The sequence below is a fragment of the Choristoneura fumiferana genome, chromosome 25, assembly GCF_025370935.1.
Source record: "Choristoneura fumiferana chromosome 25, NRCan_CFum_1, whole genome shotgun sequence".
Classification (NCBI taxonomy): Eukaryota; Metazoa; Arthropoda; class Insecta; order Lepidoptera; family Tortricidae; genus Choristoneura; species Choristoneura fumiferana.
Window position 1 is genome coordinate 2,293,028 of NC_133496.1, and position 12,839 is coordinate 2,305,866.

General features: G+C 38.6%; 1 protein-coding gene across 2 annotated transcripts in view; it reads right to left on the bottom strand.

Annotated features, from left to right (window-relative positions):
• LOC141442104 (TGF-beta-activated kinase 1 and MAP3K7-binding protein 1-like) overlaps positions 1–12,839 on the bottom strand; it is a 38,954-nt gene that overhangs the window by 5,196 nt on the left and 20,919 nt on the right. The gene's annotated exons all lie outside the window — the stretch shown is intronic.

Here is a 12,839-nt window from a genome sequence, read left to right on the forward strand (position 1 = left end):
CAAGGTCCTACCACCTGCAAAAATACATTATATATATTAAATACATTATTAAACATCCAAGACCCGAGAACAAAATATTCGCATTGTTCATACAAATATCTGCCCGGGCAGGGAATCGCACCCGGGAACCCAAGATTTGTAAGCAGGTTCTCTAACAGAGAACCAAGTGGCTATATGGTCACAGTGCAAGTTTTAGCACTTCCAGCGCCCTAGAGAGATAGAGATATAGAGAGAAAGAGAGAGAGCGCGAGATCTCTTCAGGTCCACGCAGGTGTTATACCTGGGGACCGAAGTCCTGACGAAAAGATTGTATTACACCAGGGTGTTATCACATCACACCATAAAATAATAATTCAAAGACGAGACTATATTAATAAAAAAGGAAATCAAATTAATTTTCAGTTAACTTTTTTTATTTTGATATGAAACAAATAAATAGGTAGTCGAATGTCACTTGTCATAATAAGCCAAATGACAGTATTAACAGCTCAAGTGGTGTCATCAACCCTATTGAATGATCAACGTGGACCGATAGTTTCTACAACACCAATCAACCGTCCATCGATCGATCGACATCTGATCGGTGCAGTAACACCTTTAATTCTAGACGATAAAAGAGATAATTGTCTCCAAGAGCACTGGGTGTAAACACTTTAATTATTTTTATCAGGGCCTGTTGCACGGAATGTCATATTTTCACAACCTTTTGTGATAAGCTGTTTATCGATGCTTTCGTAGTTGGGCTTACAATGGCATAATACTCGTAGAATAGCATTGTTATTGTATGTTGTTGATTTTAGCTGATGCAATATCACGTTTCTCCTGAAAAATGTCCGGTCGCGTGCTGCGCTCACCCGACGGACTCCTGTGACCTTTGATTGGATTGGGAACTTTAACACACTATTAAATTTCTCAAGAAGATACATAGATAACCTAACCAACAAAAAATTGGAAAACCCCCGACATTGTCACTTCAAAGTTCAGTATCTCAAAAACGGCTGAACCGATTTTGATGAAACATTTTAAGAACCATCGGTAGAAACCCTGCTTTCAGATAAAAATGAACCGCATTCAAATCAGTCTCAATTGCCCGTTTAAGAGCTACGGTGCCTCAGACAGACACACACAGACACACATAGCGGTCAAACTTATAACACCCCTCTTTTTGCGTAGGGGGTTAAAAATGAGGGTACATAGCGCCATTGCGTCGACATGGTGTCACGTTGAACTGACAATGGATAGGCCAATATAGCATATCACGGAGAACAGATAGCCGTTGCGGCGGCAAAGTTCACGAATGGAGACCGGGGATCGGCAAGCACGGCGTAGGACGTCCACCAACCAGATGGACGGATGATTTGGTTAATATAAGTATAGGCAGACCACTTCCTATCGAAACAACTGGGGGTCTATGGAGGGGGGGAGGCCTATGTCCAACAGTGGACGTCCTATGGTTGATAGGTGATGATGAATTGATGATAATTAAATTTCTTCACAGCTGATTTGAAACACACTTCACAGATTTGTAATTTACCACGAATCTTACAGTCAAGGAAAACATCGTGAGGAAACCTGCACAAAATCTGCGAAGCAATTCAATGGTGTGTGTGAAATTCCCAGTCCGCACTGGGCCCGCGTAGGAATTATGGTCCAAGCCCTCTCATTCTCAGAGGAGACCTGTGCCCAGCTGTGGGACGTATATAGGCTGGGACGATGATGAAGTTTGTAAAAGGAGTATAACTTCGGAGCTTTTTACCGTCAAAGCTCGTTGAAAGGAAACACCGTTTCCGCTTCCTCTTAACATAAGCTACCAACATACAAATAAACAATATAGCCCGTGAGACAAAAAATATAGGTCGTAAATACCAAATTCCAGTTAAACCGACTCGAACCGGAAAAATCCGGTATTCGGGAATCCGATCGTTCCAATAATCGACTTTAATAACATTTAAATTGGGTTGCTTTTTACATATCGCCAAACCGAGACAGCTTTAATTATGCGCGATGGAAATGTGTGGGGCACTGTTTGTGAATTGGCTGCATTTTAAAAACAAGGTCAAGTGCGAGTCCAATTTACGCGTCGCGGATTCTTTTTTAAACCCTTACGCAAAAAGAGGAGTGTTATAAGTTTGACCGCTATGTGTGTCTGTGAGTCTGTCTGAGGTACCGTAGCTCTAAAACGGGTGGACCGATTTCAATCAGATTTTTTCATTTTAAATTAGGTTTTCTAGCGGTGGTTCTTAGACGTTTCATCAAAATCGGTTCAGCCGTTCTTGAGATATTGAACTTTGAAGTCACAAAGACGGGGTTTTTCCAACTTTTTATGTAAGGTGCTCTTCCTTGAACACACGTAAAGAAGTGTCACCTGCATTTATACCTGCCACAGCGGCGTGTGCAAAAATATCCGACTCGCCCTACCGGCCCTAGAAACAGAGTCTTCTTCTTCTTCTCTTTTAAAATATGGCTTTCCTGTCCTAATTAATAGGACAATTTCGCCAGTGTCAAAGTAAACTCTCTTTGAGAGGGACGTTGTACGGTGGTTGTAGTTTTTGCAACTTGATAGTAAAATTCCAGAAACCACGCGGAGACAACTTGCGCATTAAAAAATGACAGACACGAGAGCAATATAGAATTTTGTGATCACTGTTCACTGTTAAAGTTAATCACCGCATAAAACACTATCAAAATTATACTTTAACTAGTCAAAGAAACAGAAATAGCAAAATTAGATATTGTCTACATACGCCATGTTCGAATGCTAGAAACAGAGTCGTATCATCTGATATCAGATGTCAGTGTCAGATACCTATTGGTGCTGGTGACTGTATATGCAAAAAAACTGTCAGACGTTGGAATCTCGTAATAGGAGCTTTCCTGTTGCGAACGGAACCCTAAAAACCGGTTTCAAAGTAAGTAAACATGTTAAGGGCCACATCTACATCACATAATACCCGGAATCATATTGACGCCTTTAGTTATTTTAAGTACCTATTTGTAAACGAATTTGTGAAAATTTTAAGGAAACGCTACAGCTCAGTGTTGCCCTATCTACAAGAAAGGTTTTTTTTTGGGCTGAGTCGCTTTAAAGCCAAACACTATTCAAAATGAATACGAGGTGCTTTATAGGAGATGGCGGCGGGCGTCAGTCGGCAGGGCTGAAACAGTGCCGGACTCTCCCGGCTAAAGATTCGTTTCCACCAGAAATGTGCGAGGATGTGTTGCGAGGCATATGTTTTTCATCCTACTTATATCCTACTAATATTATAAAAGTGAAAGTTTGTGAGTGAGTGAGTGAGTGAGTGAGTATGTTTGTTACTTCTTCACGCTGAAACGGCTGGACGGATTTGGATGAAATTTGGCGAAAAGTTATTTTATAACCTGGATTAAAACATAGGATACTTTTATCCTGATATTCCACGGGATAGGGGTAAAATCTCGAAATAACAACCGCTGGGCTTAGAGTCATGAAATTTGGTAGGTATGTAGGTAGTTGGACGTCTGGAATAACACATAAGCGACTTTTTGACCCAAAAACAACTGGCTTAGAGCCATGAAATTTAGTATGTAGGTAGCTGGACCTCCGGAATATTACATAGGCTACTTTTTATCCGGATATTCCCACGGGATAGGGATAAAATCTCGAAATAACAACCGCTGGGCTTAGAGGCATGAAATTTGGTATGTAGGTAGCTGGACGTCTGGAATAACACATAGGCTACTTTTTATCCTGATGTTCCCACGGGATAGGGATAAAATCTCGAAATAACAACCGCTGGGTTTAGAGTCATGAAAATTGGCATGGGTGTTTTAATTTACCATCAATGAAATCCACGGTGTAATTTTAGGGAATTCCCACGAGAATTTAATAAAATCCCGGAACTTCAATTCAACTGCTGTATCTAATGATTTACGCGTGCGAAGCCGCGGGTAAACGCTAGTAATAATAATAAAGGCCTTTTATTCCGAATTCTCTACAACTTTAGCAGTACATGTTTGAATGTTCTATTCTACAATACTCGTATGTCTCTGAATTCAGCGTTCCTCTTCGCATAGGCCTCCTCCAGCTCTCTCCACTGAGCTCTATTTGCTGCTACCCTGGTCCAGTAAGGTCGGGTGTTGCGGGGACTGTGTTTTTCATGAACCATATAAACGCTCCATTTACCTCGCCTAGCTCCGCTCAACTGTTTCCACCAGAGATGTGCTGTGCGAGGATAGGTAAATGAAGCATTTCTATTGGTTCATGAAAAACACGTTCCCCGCAACACATCCTCGCATATCTCTGGTGGAAATGCAGCTTAAAACACCCGGCTACACGGCCCACACTCCCTGGAGTGATTTACTGTCATTTGGTGTAAATAGAAAATGGACAACTCGAAATTATACGTCAAAGCAGGAAAATGACAATTTGAATTACATCAACAAGGAAAATTGTCCATCCTGAATATCGTCGAAAATGGAACCTTGTCCTATAGTATTGCAGGTTGTAGGACCTTGTGCAAGTTCCGCCCGGATTGCTACCACCATCTTGCTCGCTAATCCTGCCGTGAAGCAGCAGTGCTTGCACTGTTGTGTTTCGGCGTGGAGAGTAAGACAGCCGGTGAAATTACTGGCACGTGAGGTATCCCATCTTAGGCCTCTAGGTTGGCAACGCGTCTGCAATACCCCTGGTTTTGCAGATATCTATGGGCGGTGGTGATCTCTTACCATCAGGAGACCCACTTGCTCGTTTGCAATCCAGTCGTATAAAAACATTTTTATAAAATAGTACTTACTACAAACCAAACGGACCCCTGAGAAGGAATTTTAAAATTTACTATGAGCTTCGGCGAAGGAAAACATCTGCGAAGAAATCCAATGGTGTGTTGAAGTGAATCCGCATTGGGCCCACGCGGAAACTGCAACCCAAGTCCTCTCTCAATCTAAGAGGAGATTTGTGACCTGCAGTGGGACGTATATAAGCCGAAATGAGAATATGCGCTTTATGTTTTTGAAATAATCATGTATGTCAGGAAGAACATATGTGATTTTCCCACTAACGTCGATAAGCCAAAGGCTACCAGAAACACAGGGAAGCTTAAAGTTACAGCTTACAGACTGGCTAAAACCAAAAAGTCGTTTCTGGGAAATTGCATACGTTTTTATAATAAATTTCCAAAAACTATTATAAATGAAACAGATACAAAATTCAGATCTATTGTCAAGAAGACATTAATATCTAAGGCGTATTATAAATTTAATGATTCTATCATGGACAGGGATATTTGGAAATAATTCCGATCCGCATTAGCGATCCCTTCAAATAGCGAACCTACTGTGTTAAAAATAAAGTTGTGTTAAATACTTGTGATGTATAGATATCATTTAATAATATTGTAAATCTGTTTCTGACTGACTTAGATAAACTCAAACAGCCAGTTACTTGCAAAAAAAAAAGATTGTGTGTGGACCATTTTCATGACGAAAATGTTACGTTCTTAGTCTACGTGGTCTTAGTTCTATGCTTTTTCCGCATAGAAGGTGGCGCCATTCCATTTTTCCATTTAGCCGATGCAATTTTGTTTTATCTGTGTCTGGTTGGAAAAAAATACGTACCGCGAAAACTGAAATTGTTGTAGAGAGTAAATCGTAAACGATTAAAATAAATTGTTAATTCTCACAATGTTGTCAAGTGATAGTGAAAATTATGATGCCGAGCAAAGAGCAAAAGACATAATCGATAATCTTTTGCCGCCGAAATCTAGAAGGATTTATTTTTATTTTTTGATTGAATCTTTTTTACTAAACTGACTATTTTTTTCTCGCAATCGAAGTGAAAAATAGAATTTTCACCACGAGACTAAAAGTCAATATATTAACCCTCGGATAAATATACACCCTCGGGTGGCTAACCACCTCGGATATATATTGGCTTATTTTAGTCCTCGATATAAAATATACTATTTTTTCCAATAAAGGGAAAAAAGCTATATACAACGTCAAACAATAAATATAAATGATATAGGTATGATGTCACAAATAGCAACAAAATTATAAACAGACATTAATTTTGTTCGTAATAATTACCCTTTGGCCCCAGTCAGCCAGTCACCGACTTCAGTTAGGTATTTACTATCGAACCAACTGAATCGTGGCCCACTGTGGAACCTTTTCACAGAAAAAGCCACAGTTAAATCGCATTGCTGGACGAGGGAATTCATTACGAAACTTACTTTGAGAAAGATTACCAAGAAAATGGTGCGATAGTATGTACCTACCTATCACTAACTAAAATGGGTACCTACCGATGTTATTTTTTGCAATCCGGGTGAGTGTTTATCAGTAACACAACAGAACACAGATAGGACAATAATGTTTAATTAACGTCGTAAATATTATACGAAACGGAAATGACAGTTCAGAAATCACTGTTTTGACCCGAACCTGTACATTATCAAGCCTCAGGCGACATATTTTTGTTGTGGTAGGTGCCGAGATTTCTGTTGTATTCCGTCACTATAACAATTTCTTGCCAAACAAAGACAAAACAGAGGTAGTATTGCGTAACGTTTCTGTCACTCGCGATCACAATCAAATGACAGTTTTCGCATACAAAATCGCGATTGACTGAAACGTTAGACAATACGGAATCGGGTCTATAACGGTTTATCAATAGGGTGGTAAGAATTAAGGAAGTATGATACTCGTAAACCTATGTTAGTTAATTAATAAAGTCAAACAATGCTACGAGATGTTAGACTCCATGTTAGATGATGATGATAGAGCATGGTGAACGGTTGTGTTGCTCTGAAGATGTGCTCTGGTTGAGTTTGAAACGCGTCATTGTAGTGTGGAGGTGGAGGAAATTGGAGTACAAGATAGAAGAAAACTGGGACTAAGGATAAGGAGAACTAAAATTGTATTGTTCATGCAAAACTGTTGCCATCCTACCCAAGAACTTTTCACCTCATCAACTTGAAAATATGTTTTTTGTGAAACACCGCTTTTTACCGCTAACGATAGGTAGTTCCATTTTGGGTCATGATTCAATTTGTTCGAATGTACATAATTTAATTTTATATTGATAAAAAAAAGTTCTATCCATCAAATAATTTTGCAATATTCGAACATTCCTCAAAACGAAGAAGAAGAAGAACATTCGAAGTAGTTACTCGCGACTTGGATCTTTATCCAGAGCGTAGACACGTTTAAGTATAGATAGTCAAACGAAATCAAACGGAAATGGCGACGTTAGAACGAGTTAGCCAGACGCTATATTTTGTTGTGGTAGGTGCGATGACGAGACTTTCAAGGCCACCGACGACGGAGCGCCGTAAGTCATTGCCCTGGCAAATTTATTCGTTTAGACGGACATACCACCGAAACTGGCAGAAGAAGCGAGGCAGAGAAATGTCTTAATTACAATAACACACCTAAATGAGAATCAAAACACTGACCCAAGCATCCTGCAGCCTAACGGGAGAATGCATAGGCCTCTCCCGGCTTTCCAGCAAATGGTTGAAGCAACTCTGTGGGTAGATAAGACATCCTCCAACCTTCACCACTGCGTAGTGAACTTCTGGAAGTTCGGGACATGTGGCTAGTTATCAAGCCATTGAGTCCGGCAAAAGTTGGCAAAAGGAGCGCAGTATTTTAGATGTCAAAAGGATTCGTAGAGCAATCGTTCTCTATTCGATTCCGTAATGATAATGATAGTCTTGTTCAGCATTGATCAACTCGTCGATTCAATTCCTCGCAAAGCTGGTTGAAAATCTAAAACTCCAAGGCCGATTACCGAGGGGACGTTTACACGCGCTGATGTCAATGAACGGGCAGTTAAATAGGTATTAACGAAAACTGTTTAAGAAACCGAAAAGCAGTACCGATATTTAATCTAGTTTGATGCAAGTTTCCAATATAGGTATTTTTTTATTAGCAATACGCTTCTTTCTTTGAAGAAGTGCGTACATAATTTCTTACGCGTTTAAATTCAAATGAAAATAGTTTATTCTGTAAATAGGCCGCAATGGGCACTTTTACACGTCATTTTTTTAAACTACCAGCGCTTTCGGAAAGACCATCATTGCCATGAAGAATGCGCCGCAAGAAACTTGGCAACTAATTTGGTACGGAGGAGTCGTGAATCCAGATAGTTGCGATTAAGATTTTCGTTTCGACTGGTTGATTGGATTCCCGGTGGTCTAGTTGCTGCGACACTTTGGTGCGTGAAGCCACGGGTGCGAATTCAAAAACCGTCCGAAGATCTGAAAATCTATTGGTTTTTAAAAACTTTCTTTCAAAGAAAAGGACAAAATAACAGAGGATAACCTTGAATCATTGATCAATGTCCGTGATGATGAAAGTGACAATGATGAATCATGGCTTTGAAATTCTTGAGGCAGATTTTAACAATGTCTCAGATCATTCTGAATGAATTAAGAGTCAATGTTTTTAAGAACAAAAATCCATGCTGTCGTTCATTTTCATTTCAATTTGTACGAATATTTGTGCGCTAGCGAGTACCCCTTTTACGTATTTACGAGTATGAGTGGTATTTTTTGAGGCCATGGTGGCCTATTGACCTACCTATGGCGTTTGAAGCACAGGATCGTGGGTTTTTTTCGGTTTTCTAATGTTTTGAAAATTTTTTTTGCCTTAGAGTGAAGAAAAACATGAGAGATATTTTAGAAGAGAGAGAGAGAGAGAGAGAGAGAGAGAGACTTTTTAGAGAGATCACATTGCCAATTCTAACTTTTCAAATAATCAAAGAAAGAAAAATTGAATTGGGCATTTTTTTTGTGTGAAGTTCCCCATCCGCTATTGGCCCGCGTGTGAATTACGGCCCAAGCCCTCTCATTTCGAGAGGCCTTTGCGCAGCAGTGGGACGAATATAGGGTGGGATGATGATCGTTTATGTGTCAAATGGGTTCCCGGACCATTTTTTTTAATTTGCCGCCATTTTGTGCAGCCATGATTCGCTGGTCCTACTCTTCGATGATCATGTGGATCAAAGTCCACCGCGTCACGTGCAAAATGGCTGCGCGCCAGAAAGGTCAAGGCAATGTGATAGCCTATTTTTATGATTAGATATTTTTAAACGCCGCTCGCGAAAGTAATCTCGGTTCCTAGCTTTTGACTATGTATTTAACATTTAAATAAATAGTGCTAGCTTAAACGTGTTCAGACTTTACAAAAAAAAAAATATTTCTCATACTCGTAAAGTTAGTATTTATGCTGGATCTAGACGACATAAAATGACTTTTTATGCTCTAGTGCATAAAATAACATCTTCGTCTAAGATCAAGGCAATCAGGTTTACACCACAAAGAAAGAAGAATTTTCTACATATTTTCTTTCTCATTGACATATTTTCTCCTGTTTTTGTGGTCATTTTTTTACATTTAATTTTAAAGCATTGACATTAAAAATATATTATTTATTTGATCGATCGTTCCAATTTATTAAATTTGACATAGTAATTGTAATTTTTTTTACCCTTTATTATTGTTATTATTTTTGAACTTAATTCTAATTTGACATTGTAATTCTATTTTTAACTGACATTTTATTGTAATTTGCTACTATCATATATTATTATTTTTTGTATACAATTTGACGATCCTTTTGTGATTTTTTTATAATTACTTACCTTACATGTATTTATAATGCATTTTTTCATAAGGAAATAAATTAATTTTATATAAAACTAAAAATTTATGATTATATAGTAAACCATGAATAATAAAAGGTAAATAGTAACTGAACAATTGTTTCCACTGTTGCTAATTCATTTCCTCGCGGTCGAAGTGAAAAGCAAACTGTAAAACTCGAGCATTAAACCCATTTTCCCCTCGACGTGTGTATGCATCCTCGCCGTACCGGCTCGGGTGGCTATATGAACGTTCTCGGGTAAAATGGCTTGTTTTATGCTCTTGTTGTACAATCTACTATTTTTTCTGTTAGTGGTTACCTACCCAGGTCGCAAAAGGCTTTTTTGCTCAACTGTTTGTACTACCAGCGCTTTCGGAAAGACCATCATTGCCAAGAGGAATGCACCGAAAGAACATGACAAAGTTTTTTTTTTAAATCAAAATTCCGAATTTCCGAAGCTATTAGCTGGGTGTTACCATTTCTTGAACTACAAATACAAGCAAAACAAAGTTAATTAAAAAACATAGCAAACGTTTCCTTTTCTAACCCCCGAAGCAAAAAGAGGGGTGTAATAAGTTTGACCGCTGTGTGTCTATGTGTCTGTCTGTGGCACCGTAGCCCTTAAACGGGTGGACCGATTTGCATGCGGTTTTTTTAATTTGAAATCAGGTTTTCTAGCGATGGTTCTTAGACATGTTTCATCGAAATAGTTTATTGTTTATTTGTATTCAATGTGCCTATCCTGTATTGTTCATGTTGCCAAATAAATCAATCTTCTTCTTCAAAATCGGTTCAGCCGTTTTTGAGATATTGAACTGTGAAATGACAATGTCGGGGGTTTTCTAACTTTTTGTTAGTTAGGTTATTTAACCTTCGAGGCACAAAGGGGGTTGTAATAAGTTTGACGCCAAAGCCTGTTTGTCGTTGTAGCTTTCAAACGGTGGACGGATTTCGATGAGAGTTTTTTTTACGAGAAAACTAGTTTCCTAGTGATGGTTCTTAGTTACATATGTTTTGTATTGTAGTTGTATATGTTTTTTATTTTAATTCAGTGTTCATCAGTGTGCTCGCTAATCGCTAATAAATGGAACCCTTATAGTTTCGCAATTCGCAATGTCTGTCTGTCCGTCCGCGGCTTTGCTCAGGGAGTCCCTATAAATGCTAGAAAGCTGTAATATAAATGTAAACTATGACGACAAAATGGTACAATAAAAGAAATAAAAATAAATTACCTCCCATGGACGTAAAGTAGTAGTGATTTTTTTTCTCATCCAACCTTGTAGCGTGGGGTATTATTGGATAGGTCTTTAAAACCTATAAGGGGGTTGCTAAAACGATTTATCGATTCAGTGATGTGTTTGCAAAATATTCAACTTTAAACTTTCATTAAAATCGAGCGTCCCCCCCCCCTCTAAAATCAAAACCGGTGGGTGGAAAAATTTGAAAAAAGTAAATAGCAGCCTAAGGTATAAAATATACCTAAACTTGGAATATTTCGTACATAATACGAAACCCTGAGAAAAATATTACTATTTTTTTTCGTAATGGCTACGGAACCCTATTTCGGGCGTGTCCGACACGCTCTTGGCCGGTTTTTTTAATGTTTTTCATACAAAACTCATTGGGGGTTATGCACGTATTTAGGTCAAATGACGATTAGTGCAATGATACATTAGGACATACGACTACCATCACTAATCATCATATCAGTCGAAAGACGTCTACTGCTGGACAAAGGCCTCCCCCAAAGAGTTCGACAACGATCAGTCCCGGAGCTCTAATAAACCTCCAAAGATAAACAAATTGTTCCCACGGCAGTCAAAATAAAAGGCAAAGCCTTACTGTTAGTAAGCCTACAGCCCAAATGTTCAGTTAAAACCATAAAAAAATGTCTAGAGGGCACGCTAAGAACACACGAAAACATCGAGATTAAAGAATGGTTTTTGCATTTCGCGTCAATGACCTAAACATACTGCGTAGTAGGTCCGTCTCTATCACTCCCAACCGATTGTCTCATCATCACCTAAAAATAATAGGTAACCAGCCAGTGTTGTAATTTTCGATGCTTATAAAAAAGCATTTCGTTATCGATGTTTAACAGCATCATTTCTCATTGGCATATATTCATTTGAAAGTATCGTAGAATTCAGGCTACGTACAGTCGAGTCGATAAACTTGTGAGCAAATATCTGATGAAAAATATCTGAACACTACTTCTATTGTTAACGGTGTAGAAGCGTGTTCAGATATTTGATCAAACTTTTGCTCACAAGATTATGAACGCGACTGTATGCTACGCACTATGCGTTGTACCGCCCGATTTTAGCGCGCCGTCTCGTTCTCAATCGATACGTTGAAGAGGGACGGCGCGCTAAAACCGCACGGTTAACCACATAGTGTTCTTGTACTTACACATAAGTAATACTTACTTACAAATTATTTACATATAAGAATCAATGGCTGTTTTTGCGGCAAATCTGATTATGGTCATGTACGAGCGGTTGAAATTCAAATATGACAACCCTTGATATTGTTTTGAAGTCTGTAACGTACATGTCGTGAATAATGTGATTGAATAATTAAAGTTGACTTTAAAAAAAATCAAAACAATTCCAAAAAATAAATAAATTTGTTTAAAACCGATTTTAAAGATGTCAATCCAAGCGTACCACATGTGAGCAAAATTTTGATCAAAAATTGTCTGAACACGACTATTGTTAACGGCGTAGAAGCGTGTTCAGATATTTTTGATCAAACTTTTGCTCACAAGTTTACGAACTCGCTGTACAAAAACTTCAATTTGGCTAGAGCTTTAGTAATTTGTAGTTGTCAATCATAAATTACGTCACACTCATTCTGATCATTCTTAGACCCCCTCTCCCCTCCATATCACGCTTATTACTATCAAAATCGCAATTATTTAAGTAGTTCTTGTACAGTCACCAGCATTAATATCTGCCTCAGCGGAGCGTGCAATAATATCTGACACGTCCTTCCGGCCCTAGAAATAGAGTCGTATCAGATATTTATGCACGCTTGTTGTGTCAGATATTGGTGCTGGTGACTGTACCACAAATCGCGAGTCCCCCCACCCCCCTAAAATGTAACCTAATTCATGGATGGCTACAATCACAGAGAAATTTTTCACTTTTTTAAATTGTCTATGATTTATTTACCGAGACTACATACATATACAGTCTGCGATGAAAACA